A 13811-nucleotide genomic window follows, 5' to 3' on the forward strand; every position below is an offset into this window, starting at 1 on the left:
TCAAAAAGTGGTACATCATCAAAAAGCTCTAGGCAAGTGGTCTGCTGCTATCTTAACAGCTAATAGTCTTCCATAATGGTTCTAAGGATATCCTTCCCCTTTGTTTTTTCTCAGGTATGCAGCATTGGGGGAAGTGAATGTGCCTCAGTTGACGTTTTTTGTGTCCTCTTTCTCGCTCTTCTCGGTCTCAACTTTCCATTTCCTTTCTAGAATTCATTCAGAAATTTCTATTATAGCCCCTCTTCCCTCCACTTTCCTAATGAATTATGTATATATGTAACTCACAGACCTTTAGACGAAAACCATTAACATAAGAGAAATACTTGGGTAAGCGGGATGATTAGAAGCCTGGCGCTTTTACGAAGCTGGTGATCTTTTCCCATTCTCAGCTTTTCATTTGCTTTCAGCATATGCATAAAGTTTTGGTATCCTGAAATCCCCTGCCTATACTGGTAAAGGTTTGATGTGTTACTTGCCACGTGTCCAATGTTCCCCTGTTCTGTAGGGGAATTGGGCCTGTGTGCTTTTTCACGTTTTTCATTCATTTTTATTCATTTCTGTAATTTTTGGAGGACCCACAGGACCGTGTTTGTTTTTTTTTTTTTTTTTCAAGCTGCTTGTGGGTCACAGATAATTCAAATATAAATTGAAGACTTTTTAAATGCCTTTTCTTAGAAAGGCCAGAACAAGGCAGTGTTCAAATGAAGTCAGGCGTAAGAACTGTAAAAATAAATACTTGTTTACCTAATGGTTTGGTTTCTACTGGAGCTTATTGGCATATTCACAGAAAAACATATATTTTTTCAAAGAGGAAAAGTAATCAGGTCACAGGCAAGTAGCTAATTAGAAGGAAGTGGAAAGATACATTCTTTAGCATCTTTACTTGTTTCTTAATCACCCGCTATCCATGTAAAAATATTTTGTACAAGTATTACTCTTCAAGACTATTAGTCTCTACAGGACAAGTACTGTTCTGGTGCAAGACTCCTGGCATGTAACGTAGTTGTAATGAAATTAATCCCTCAATTCGTTTACTGTAATAAAAGTTAGGAAGTACTTGGTAAGCAAACGATAAGGTATTTGTTTAGACTCATGTAAAAATGGAGAAGCTTTATGATAAAAAATAGTAACTTAGTCTTAAGCAAACTCCTGTTGACTTCGTGCACATCAGTAGAAAAATTTGATGGATTTTTCTAGATTAAATGTTGCTTCTCTTCTTTGACCTGAGGTATTACTGTTGTGGAGTTTGCTTGTTGCTCTTATTACTGGGAGGAATTGATGCTGGCTGCACTTTTATTGAGAGTGCTGTTGTTTTATTTATAAAACAAGGAACAAGCAGGAGATGTCTTCCAAACTCCTCTCCGTGGAACGGCTGATGTTTACACATGCTTCTTCACCAGCAGAAATGCATGTGCTCCTCTTCTGCTTCACCTTAGGGTAGGGATGTTCCTCCCGTAGCACTCATCTTTTAGGAAACTTCTTTTCTATGCTGGGGTTGAATACATCAGAGAAAGCATTTGCAACCAGCCCCCTTCTCCCTTCCCATAATTCACTATATGTTCAGATTGCAATGTGGTGCAGTCCCTGGAGTAGTTACCGCTTTTTCCATTTTACTCTGCAGCGACGTTTAATTGCTTCTTTATTTGGTAGGTCTTTGTGGCTGCCTAATGGATCGAAGACCTGCATATTGGGAGGCACCAGCACTTGCTTTCCAGTATAACAGTGTAAAACCAGTGAGGAAATGGTGAACTGAAGTGGAAGCCTCTACATCAGAGCTGCAGTGCTGTCAGGTCCAGGCTCAACTTTTTAAAGTTTACTCTTGCACGGAGTAGGCTGGGCAGTTGCGGAGCTTTGAATTTATTTTATTATTTTTTTTCAATGCTCTTTTTAAGAGGTGGATCCCAGCCAGGTGAAAAAAGGGGATTGATACGGTGATGCGAGTGGGTGATGCACAGAGGCGTCTGTGTATGGTCTGGCAGTGGTTTGCCACTATCTGTTGCGCTGTTGGAACTTCTGTTCCGTACCTTATATTGCAGTGAGAAGTGCAGAGGATCTTTCCTGTCTTCAGATTAGCTGTGGATTTGGGAAAACACAAGTGACAGTTACAAAACTATCATAAGGTCTACCTGCTTCTCCCCAGAGCCACGGCAGTCCCATCTCCAGTACTTCAGGATAAAGACATACACATTTGGTAATTATTCCCATCATTGTGCCAGAGCGCTTTTAATCCAGAGCACATTCATTCTATTTTTACGTTTGTACCTGTTACTTTGTGGTTGTATAAAATGCGTTTTCTTCAAGAAAGTTTACGCTTATCAGGAAACCAAACCTATTTTGGTTTTCGTTACTGATATTGTGTCTTTGGGAGGAAACAAGCTGCACCTGGATTAATGCCGTGAAGTGCAGTCAGCTGGCACCCACAGCTGCTTCATACTGGTTTTTCCTTCAGACATATACTTTCATAATTACTTTTCTTAAAGTATGGTTACAATGATAGGTTTTAAAAGGGTACTTGTAGGTGTCTAACAACTGTACTTCATAATCAGAGTAATTAAATTTGTAGAAATTAGCCGTTTGAAATTAAAAAAAAATTGCAAGTGGCATAAAATTGTTCCCCCTGTGTTCTTGTATGTATCACTGCATACTTGGTGACTAAAATGTAGTGCATGTTTTTACACTGTAAATATAAACAGCCATAATTCTTTTCCATTATTATTTTTTTTTATTTGAAATGTCTGGAGAAGTTTGTTTTTTCCCTGTTGAAAGTCTGTAGGCTCAGATCATCTTTCCTTTTTTCTGCAGAGGAGGGTGAAAGGAGTGTTCTCCATATGTCTGTGGGGTTAAAATTATCCTGAGTGCTGTGTGGCTATGGTTCTGCAGATGAGTGCAGTTCCGCATTCTACAGCTAAAATGGATAAATCTAAACGGAGAAAGTAGTGGGAATGCTTGATTTCTGAGTCGTTCAGGCGGTAGGAAGTTCAGGTTCTCCGTTGCACCCAGTTCCCATACTTATGGTTTGGCCTTTTTAAGTAGGACTTCTTTTTCTTTAAGTAAGCTGTAGACATTTCTCCAAAAATAAGTGTATAACGTGATATTGTAATTTTCATTTATTAACTCTCTGGGTATCTGCCAAAACTTCTATCGCAGAGACCTGCAGTCAGGCAGTCTCCCAAGCCAGGTTAGCTCAGCTGGGTGCAGAGAAGCCTCTGCCTGCGGCAGGGATGCAGCCTGGTGGCTCCCCTTGCTCCAAGCTGTGGAGGAAGGAAAATAGCCAGCAGCTAAGTTCTGTCCCTGGATGGCCACACGGCAATATGTACTGAACCCTGACAGGCTGCAAGTGCCTCTTTACAGTTCCTGACTTACTGATTTTCGGTCCTTTCCAGCCTGTCGCCCTCAAAACGGCTGGCAGTCGTCTTGTGGCCTGCCAGGGTCCCACCGTCCTTCGGAAGAGGAAGGGATTTGGTGTTTGGAGCCTTATAACATTAATTAAACGCTGTGCAGGTCTGAAGTGGCAGGAGGTCAGTACTATTTATTCCCTGCACGAGTGGAGCAGGCGAGTGTCCTCCTTCCCTGCCCACGTCGTGCAGCCAGACCGAGGAAACTTGCCCGTCCTCCCCAGGCAAAGTCTTTGCTTTTCTCCCCTGTTGCTGTGCTGTGGGGTAGAGGTGGCACGTCTGATCTCCGGCTCTGAAGCTGAGACAAGTGAAAATGAAGGGGGCTAATTCTGCACACTGCAGTGCTGCTGGACCTGGGATTTGCCTCGAGTTTCTTGTGTTTTCCTGCCATTTCCAGCAGCAGAGGTCTGCCTCTTCGTACCCTGAGGCTGTGAAATGCAGACCTAATAAATTAGATTCTGACTGCTTCTTTGCTTGGGCTCGCAGTAGTTTTGCTTGCAAAGTGCTCAGTTTTTCTCTTCTGGGATGTATTATAAATGCCACTTTCAGCCAGGTTACAAGCTGTTCTGTGCGCCGTGTTTACTGTAGAAAAACAGCTGAGGATACATCTTTCGCAGATTTATTTTGGGCATCTTATTTGGTTTCAGGAAAAAAGCATTTCCTTCTGTTGTGAGTTCTCAAAGGAAGGAATATGAGCATTTCCTTATCTCAGTGAAAGGAGTTTTATGGGGGGAGCACCTGAGTGTTGGAGCAAGTTAGGAATGTAAAAGCCTTTTGAAAGGAGAAGAGAAGCTATCATATGGTGCCTCCCCCAAAATCTTGTATGAACAGATTAAACTGAATGTAATTAATAACATCAAGAAGAAATCCATTAAGTTGTTATAGTAACTGGGAAGCTAAGGTTTAAAATGTATGATCTGAGTGACTCAGCTCTGGGGGAAGGGATCTGAAAGCCCACATATGGAGAGCCAGCAGCATCCTTTTCCCAGATCTCTTCTCTGTCTGTGCCATGGGAAGCTCCGCTGTAGGCACGTTGTATGGTTAAGGCTCTCACCAAATCCTGAGCTTATTTGTCAGCACGAAGGATGGGTTTATTCTATCCACCCTGCGAAAAAGCATGTGGTTTTCCTGTTGTGTATCTGCATAGCAAATAATGTTTGTCTCTGCAGCATGTCTGGTGATCCTTGAAGAAAGTTGGCAAAACTCACCCAAAATAAGTGGTAGTGGTAGCAGTGCTAGGTCTTCCTGAGAGACTCTTTCATAATGGGTAATAAGGAATCTGTGGGTTCTTTTGTCCTGTAGAGTAACATACCACCTTGTTTCTGGAGGTCCCTGGAAGGACCATATCTACGGAGGTTTAAAAAAAAAAAAAAAAAGGAATTTGTTTCCTATAACTTACTTGGGATCTTCTTATAGATGTAGAAAGAAGTACATTACTTTCATTGACCTCACTAAAAAATAGTTGTGTAGGGTGAATGTGGGAAAGGATTGTTTTATTTGCATATCTGTGTACTTTCATTATTTACACTCGGTGTTTTCTCAGGATGCAGCTGCTTGAAGAACAGTATAGAAACATTGATGTGCTGTCTCTGCAAAGGTTAATCTCAGGTAATGGCATGGATGTCTGAAGAACAGAGTGCAGAAATCTGGGATGCTTCTTTCAGCCTGGTGTGAAGATGGTTTTTGCTGTTGTAATCTGGTTGGTTCTGAGTATGTAATTCTGCATTAATAATAAACCTTTGAAATAGCAAAGACTTGCTATTTTATAGTGTAATTCTCATGACTGTGTGTAGCTTCTGCCTTAGGAACTATGAAGGTTTTGTTGAGCAATTAATTGCATAACGGCAAGCTCTAAACCTAGAAGTAATTTGGTAGTGTAACGGTCTATGGCGATCCTAAAATATCTAGATGATCTATAGAGATTTATTGCATCTTGTTCAGTTAAAAAAAAAGACTAGTAAAAAATCTTGTCACTTTTATGTAAGAATTTGGATTTATTAAAAAAACCCTCACAGGTGAGAGGCTGACTGTGTTAGACAACCTGTGTAGACTTCTCGGTATGTGTTTGACTGGTCTGATTTATCAGTTGGTCTGGTGTTGCAGTTACTTCAGGTTTACGTGGAATTCCCGTGCTGTACGTAGACATTCATTTCTGATGAAATACGAGGGTATCCAAGGGTTTAATTTCTGATCCAAGCTTAACATTTTGTCTATCAGCAATTAAGGTTATCTGTAATCAGGCTCCGTCTAGTCAATAGAAATGTTTATTATATTTGTAGAAGATAAATGTATGTGTATTTAACTGTACAAAAATTGCAGGTGAGTATATGGTTGTACTAAAGGCCCCAAGCAAATACTGTGTTACTTTTGTAATGTGGGATTCTTTGATCTCTCTACTGGGGTGATGAGAACAAGGTGAAAAGCTGGTACTTTTTTTTTTTTATCATTATATTCTCCAAACTGTAAGAAAGAGGTTGATATATTGGTTTAAATTTTGCAGGGAGAGTAATCCCTGCTGTAAAATCCGTCTAGTAGTTTAATACTGCTGTTTTACTATGGGAGTACAGGTGCCCTTTAGCTTTTCATTAAGGTAATCCTGAAAGATGAGAATTTTAAAACTACTCTGTACTGTTTATGCATTGGGGATTCATGTAGCTGGGTGGGAATTTAATGATTTGGTAGGGCCATAGTAAGCTATACATCCTCTTAATCTGCTATCCATCTTTGAAAATCCTTACCTTTATTTTCACACAGCAATTTATAGAAATGAAAGAAAACATGCAAGTAGCCCTAAGTTAGTTCTTTCTCTTAACTGGCTCAAAATTCTGCTCTCTGTGAGTGGTGCGGAAAGCCTCCCGTTGCCTGATGGTGTTATAAAAAGTTGGTGGATTTGAAGATTTTTCCATGCTGGAGAAGTGAGTCTACAGGGTACGGACAGCGAGGGGCCCGTTACCATGGCCATCGCTTTGTTGTATGGCTGAAGTAGGACTGTAGTAGCTCCATACAGAGGCATGGTGTCCTCACACAGACACTGGACGATGCCCACAGCCTCCGCAAACCTCTCTGGGGCTGCCTTGCCGGTGGGAGTTTTGTTCTTGAAACAGCAGCAGCAGCAGGGTCAGGTCTGCGGTGTGTGATCTTGCTCAGGGGAGAAGAACATAGGATGAGCAGGACGTCTTCTGTCTTGAAAGCTGGCATTTCTTCTGCCCAGAAGAAAAGTCTGCTTTGCCATCCAGAGAGAGGAGTGTTTTGTTTTTTTTGTCTGCGTAAAGCACATCACACAAGCAAAATGGGAAACCTTGCAGAAATGTTAGGCCACTCTTGTGACTTGCAGCATTTTGTAGGCTGATGTCTTGTGGCATAAAAAGGTCATTTCGTGTCTACATCGTGCTGCTGTTTTGACTTTTTTTGCATGGGAACAAGCAAAAGTATCATATTCTTCCGCCCTGACATAAGGTTAGTTTGGAAGAGTGCTGTACTGATAATACCTAAATATTTTATTTCTGGGAAAAAAAAATACATGATGTAGTACATCATCATCTGTGGCCAATAGAATTACCTGATTTAAAAAGAACTCAAATATTTCAAATACATTCTTTTGCTTCATTGCTGCAAATGTGAGGAACTGCCTTTTACCACCAAATTTTCAAATCTTATAAGAAGAGCAATGTTATTTGAAGTTACCAGCCTCCTTTTTAGCAGTAGTTGAATATCTCTTACTTTATAGGCCAGAGACTATTGAAATGGTACCAGCTATTGCATCCATAGATACAAATGTTGACTTTTGATATCAAGACTCCATTTTCAGTTGCTATTATTTCTAAAAATTACCAGCCGTGTGCAGAGCAGTAGTCATTTTCTCGGTGAGGCTGGGTGTAACCAGGTTGGGATTCCTCTGATCATGCTTTGAACAACCTGGGACTCCCTGTGTTTTGCGATTTCCGCTTTTGCAATTCCCTTTGCAACTTCAGTGCTGAATAATTTGGACAGAAGAGCCAGAATTTTCCTGGTAATGCACACAAAAGAACCATGCCACGAGGCTCGTCCCCGTGAAATGGTAAGTCTGAAGCGTGGGGATGCTGCGAGTAGAGGTCACTGAACAGAGCGCTCCTCATTAATTACACTCTTTGAAGTGATGGAATTTGATCAGAACCTACTAAAGTACGCAGCATGAGGCAGACACTGAGTGCTGGAAGTATCACCCCACATAATTAAAGGTTTGAAGAGTTTTAAATAACTAGGAAAAAAAATTACAGTGAGAAGTTTGAGGAAAATGCTGGTGTTATCGCTTTCACCTAACATAATAGCACTTGATTTCTGAGGAAATTGCAGCCTGATCTAAAGTATTCTCTCTTTTAAAAAAAAAAAAAAAAAAATCCTGATCATTTCAGCCTGAAATCTAGAATAAAGCAAATATTTTCCCAACAAGCAAAATGTCAGATACTGAAGGAAACAACATAGCAGTAGTATAAAGAAACAGTAACATCTGCTTTGGCTAAAAGAGAAATCCTGGAATAAGGAAGCTTAAATGTTCTTCTAAATCAGGCTTTTTCTAAATCTCTTGTTATAAATTAGTTTTTCAGAATACAGAAATGTTGTCGTAGATGCCTCTTAAAATAAACGAAGTAAAATATTTTTACGGAAGTAGACTTAGCTAGTGGTTAGTAGAATACATCTGTGCATTTGATGAATCCGAAAGGCTTTTCCTTTAGTCTTAATTATTTTTTTAAAAATATTTTTATGGGATGGAAAGACAGAAATTTCATTCTGGAAGTTGCTAATATGGAAGAAAAACTGGGATAAATCAGGTTTGTAGTTGACCATGCTAAGTTAATGCAGTCATGTCCTCTTTAAAGCTCTGAATGGCATGTTTTGCCTTTGCAAATGAGATTTGAAATTTAATTTTTAGTTACTGTCTCTTTCTGTATGAAAAGTGGAGCCATTTGAACCACTTACCCTCCAAAGTGAGAGCATTAAGGCAGATGCTTTTAGGCATGAATTTTGGAATGGGGTTGAGTTCTGATGAGCCTCAAATCCTACATTTAGAGAATTTCCTTAGTTCTAAATGAACAATTAAGTTAGTTTTGAAACCTGAGTATGTAACTGGGTTTTGACAGGGGAGTTAAGCGAAGAATGTGAATTAAAAATAGGTTCTCGTTTCTAATCTGTGCATACACAGCTTGTGTACTCTTTCCTGGGTGCTCTTGTGCAATGGTGAGCGTAGCTATTTCTCCGTCTTATTTCTGGCTCTGCTTTGCATGATAAGTGATTTTTGAGTCAGTCACTTATTTTCCTCTGTGGATTTGTGTCCACTACTGCAAAGCTGAGTACACTTGCCAAATGCTTTGAGGTCTGTGGGTGAAAAGTGTTGTAATGATGTTAAATATATCCGAAACCTAGGTAGGAGATGCTGAGACAACGGTTTTACTGTTGATATATGGCTCTTTTTCTTATGAGAGATGATGGGCACGTTCCACTATATTGTAGAATATTTTTGAGACGACGCACTATAGCACAGAATGGTTATTCCTGTATTACTTAACAAAATAATAGCAGCTACTGCTGCACAAAATCTGGGATCTAAAAAAATAAATCCTTCATATTTCACTAACAAAAATGATGCTGCAGACAGGCAGCATTATTAGAAACAATATATTGTGCGTGGCTAGATGCTGTTACCCTAGAAGTAACCTCATTTTGTACTCATTTTAACAGCACGGAGAATTCTCTCCCAGGCTCTTCTTCCTCCTTCCTTGGACTCCGAACAGGATTGTCCTTTATGAACAGTCTAGAATGCACAATTTATGAAAATACAGCTTATCAGCTGCAGAATCCTCCTTCCTGGTGAAGAGAGGACGCAGAGGGGCAGGAGAAAAACGGCAGCAGCTGCTTACCTTGGCACGGAGCATCGTTTTTCCTTTTTATTTCGTTTGCGTGTGTGTCTGTGGTCAGAAAAGCCAGTTACCGGGCCTCGCTGTTATCACGACGGAAGCATTTACTCGAAATTGGCCACGGAATAGGTTTTGCCTCCAGCAATTAAATTGTGTTGGTAGGTGGTGTTTCGTGGCCCACAGGGCTGTGTTTTTGAGCAGGACCTGGCCGAGCGTGACTACCTGGTACAGAAAGGCACCGTGCCGCAGCGTGGAGAGCTCTGGCCCCAGCTGGTGAGTAGGGCCTTCTCTTGTTTGAAGATGCTGCTGCATATCTGACCACGCTTGCTCAGCTCCTCATTTCCCACTTCATAAACCATCTGCAAATAAGACAGAAAAGCAAGACGGGTTGAGGGAGACTCGGGAGAGATTCTTGTTCATTTTTGTGGGATTTTTACCTGCCTAAACAGTACAAGGAAAAAAAGAAGAGTGGGTAGAGTGCCTGGCTGGGGTGGGACTAAGGTGGTGCCCGGCTCCTGGAAGGCTTCTGGAGCAGCGTGGAAATGGCGTTTATGGCAAGACTCTTACTTTCATGGGGCCTCACCAGAAGGAGCCCACCTTGGCTGCAGCACTGCACCATGCTGAGGAACAGCAGTGCTGGGTTAACAGTTGGACTTGATGATCTTAAAGGTCTCTTCCAACCAAAATGATTCTGTGACTTCTCCCCTCGCCTGTAGACCTCGGTGGCCAGGCACAGCTGGGCAGCAGCTGGGAGGTCCTGCTCCATGGGGTGAGCTTCTGCCCTGTGACGCAGATGCGCGGCACAGAGGCAGTAGTGATAGAATGGAGTAGCTCAGCCTGTCTCTTGTGTGCCACGCAGGATTTGAGGGGGCTGCTGTTCACGGGGCTGTTAGTGTTTGCTGTAGGTGCTTTGGACTTTCTCCTTCAGCCTCTTGCTGTGCAGCCGGTGTACAGTTAAGATTTCTTCTTACTTTTGTGGGTGCCCTCCTTTGCAGGTCTCGGCTAGCTTTACTTTGGTTCTCTAGGGACCTCTTGCTGTTCTGGTTTTTGTATTTCATGTTTCACCACTACTCTTAAGCGCTTTTTTTCAAAGGGAAAAATTGGCAAAGTTAGGAATATTCCTCTGTTGCAAGATTTCTGGAGGATGTGTTCTTCTGAGGATGCTCTTTATTTGTAGGCTTGATTGTGTACTTCTGTGCTTAGGGTCGTTGTGTTGGTTGCTGCGTGGCTCCAGCATTTTTAAAAAAAAAAAAAAAAAAAAAAATCTTTCTTGCAGGCTGTTTGAACTTGGCTCTTTCCGTAAAAACTATAGGGGAAGGAGAGATCTGAGGATTTTAGAACTTTTCCTCTTGGACTAGAGCAATATTGGGGTGAGTTTAGGAAGGTAAGAAATAAATCAGTGGCACGAGGCAAGTGCCGCATTAGCAGGCGGTGACACAGTAAGTAAGTTCATCCAGCACATGCTAATCCTGCCTGATCTGCAGCGTTTCCGTTATCTATGCAGACCAGCGAGGCTTAGCGCATTATGCTCCTTTCCTAATAAAAACACATGGGGAACATGAAGTCTGTTTTTTAAAAAAGCAACCTACCAATCTAAAGGGGGAAAATGTGCCTTGTGTGCGTTTTCTGTCGCACTGGGTTTTGTTGTATTTTTAAACTGACATGGGTTGGTTTGGGTGTTTTTTTTAAAGCGTAATTAATAATTGTTCTTTGCTCTCTGAGTGCTGTTCAGCTCCACTCCGAGGAGTGGGAGGCTCTGCTAGTCATTTGCACATGGAACAAGAAAGGTATAAATTGCATCTTTTAATAGTATGCTTCACTTTCCTAAGTAATTACCTTGAAAATCCTGTATGTGCTGGTAGGTAGCACTATTAAACTGTATTCTTTGTTGCTGTCAGAACTGATTTTTAAATTAATTGCCTTTGACCGCAATAGTAGATGAACTGTTATAGAAATTTAAGATTTAAAAATCATTGACATAGTAAAGAATAATGTTTTCCACCATTCTTTCTTCTGCCCAGGCTATTAATATTTGCCTGAAAGTTTCCTAGAAAAAAATACGGTCGTATTTTCTCAGCAGTAATAGTGAAAAATACTGCTTGTATTTCACAGGAGTTCTGCAGAGCACGTTAGGCCTAGTGACAATAAGCAATGTCATGAGAGGTTCAAATTAGTATTGATTTTCCTATCATAACTGAAATAAACGAAGAGCAACGACAACCTGATTGTACCCTCTGCTGGAAATCAAAGTGTTACTGGGATTTCTGGAATAGACTGACTTGGTTATTCTCAGTTTTAATGATTAGGTTGCCAGAGAAAAGATGAGTCTTTGCAATCCTCTTAACCTTGGCGATATCTCAGTAAGAGACCTCCTAATGAAAGTTAAGACACTGTTTTAATAAGGATAATTTACCCAGTGGTAGCGTGGGAAGGGAGCGGGTTTTTACAGGGGTTTTTTGGCCCCGCACAACTTTCACAGAACTTTCTCAAATTACGTACAAAGAGTATCTTGCCTATAGCATTCGCTTTTTGTAATAAAAGAATTGGTTTAATTTATATTGTAGATAAACTTGCAACTCGGTCGCATCGCACAGATGCCTGGTAGCTTACAAACAGCAAACTGATTCAGACTTGGTTTGCGTACTCAACTGGCAATTCACAGGTTGGCAATTATGAGAAAGCTTGAAGCAGCCTTGGAAGAGGACAAGGTGAAGTAGGCACTTCTCTAGCTGGGTGGTGTTGGTCGATCCTTAGCACTTCTATAGCAAACTTAAGTTTATGGGAGAATTGCAGTGGTGAGAAATAAAGCTAGTTTTGCTTCTCAGGGCAAATCATTTTCTGTTTTCAAAGGTTACAGGCATTTGTACTAATAGATGCCTTTGCTTTTATTTTTTGTAGTGCTATGAAATCCTCTCAGCATTTTATGAAAATTATACTAGATTGAGTTTTCTGAGGAGTAAGTTTCTTGCAGCTGCCGTAAGCTCTGCAGACCAGTTTAGTTGTTTCTGTTCACAACAAATGGAAAGAGACCACTGAAAAAACCACTACTTTTTGCTCTCTAAATAACTAGTAAAAAGGGATGTTTGGGAAATTTTTCTGTATTTATTTCTGGGAGACTGTGTCCAAGTAGCTGGACTTAATAGTGGTAGTCACAGACCCAAGAGTTTTGGGCTCAGTACTGGAAAAAATAGCCTGGCGCCTAAACTGGTGAAAGGGGGAAAGGTACAGTTAGTTCTCCTGTGGCCCAAGACGTCTGTGTGATGCAAAAATAAAATGGTAAAATTCCTGAAACTAATTTTTCAGGAGAATGTAAATCTGCAGAAACGTTTGACTGGTATTTCTTTGAAGTTTTATTTGTTGTATGTGCAGCTTGTAAACATACCGCCTGTTTGTTCCTGCAGTAGGTGGACAGCTCGGGTAGCTCCAGTACCTGCGGGGCTGCCGCCACGCTGTGCGACCAGTTGGCCGTGACCTCCACTTCCTTTTTTGTGAGCAAGCTGACCTTCTTAGCAATCCGAGAGCGAAGTATTGCTCTCGCGTTTTGAACTTGCTGGTTTTGTTTAAGGTAAAATAGAAAACTGTCCCTGTTCAGGTACCAATTGCTATTTATACCTCAACTTGCCTCTGACCGACGTTAAATCCACGGAGGGTTTATTTTTCTTACAAGGAATCGTGTGCAATTTCCAAGCCCATGTGTTTTGTCTGGGAGAGCTAGACCTGAGATTATAACTTTTTTTTTTTTTTTTTTTTGTGACTGTCACCCTCTCTGAGCACGTACTTCACCCTGTGAAGTTTTGATGACCTTTAGGGAGAATCAAGTTTGTTTGAATCCCAGCTCATAAATGATGCAATTATCAGTGGGATCTGATAATCTCCTTCATCCCACCCCTTTCCTTAGTAAAGCTTCTCTATTAATTCACCGTTCAGGTTTCTGCTTTTATCTCTGACCATCTTCAGGTTCTGCCGAACCTGTAAGGATCAGCATTTTGTTGCTAGGAAAAATGCTGTCCCAGTGATGTGTGTCATGGCCCTGGCAGTGATGCTGGCAGTTGGGAAGAAACAGGAATGGCACTGCGGAACGTGCTGTATTATCTGAGTTTCACTGGGGTTTGTTTTGTTTTTCACTATCTCTCAATCTTTGTGTCTTGCCTTCTTGAAAAGTGGGAGGAAATGAATTCAGAGTATGAAAGGAGCCAGATAAATAGCTCTGCTTGCCAAAACCTTTTGTTAATCCAAAGAACTAGCACCACATGAGCAGCAAAAATGTAATCCTCCTGGCCCTGCCTTGGCTGTGTTTCATCGGGGAGGGAAATATCTTTAGGGGTGAGAGGGTTAATCTGCTTGTCATGTAACCCTGTGGCTTTAAACCTGCCCATGTAGAAGCCAAAAATGTGTGGGAAAAGAGCGACGTGGTGAAATGTGTCTTCTATTCCAAGTCATACCAGAACTTGCACATTAAGATGCATTTTAGGAATTTCTTTAAATAGTGGATTTCACACTGGATGAGTTGAATAGCTATTTTTAA

This window comes from Vanellus vanellus, assembly GCF_965231255.1.
Source record: "Vanellus vanellus genome assembly, chromosome: 5".
NCBI lineage: Eukaryota > Metazoa > Chordata > Aves > Charadriiformes > Charadriidae > Vanellus > Vanellus vanellus.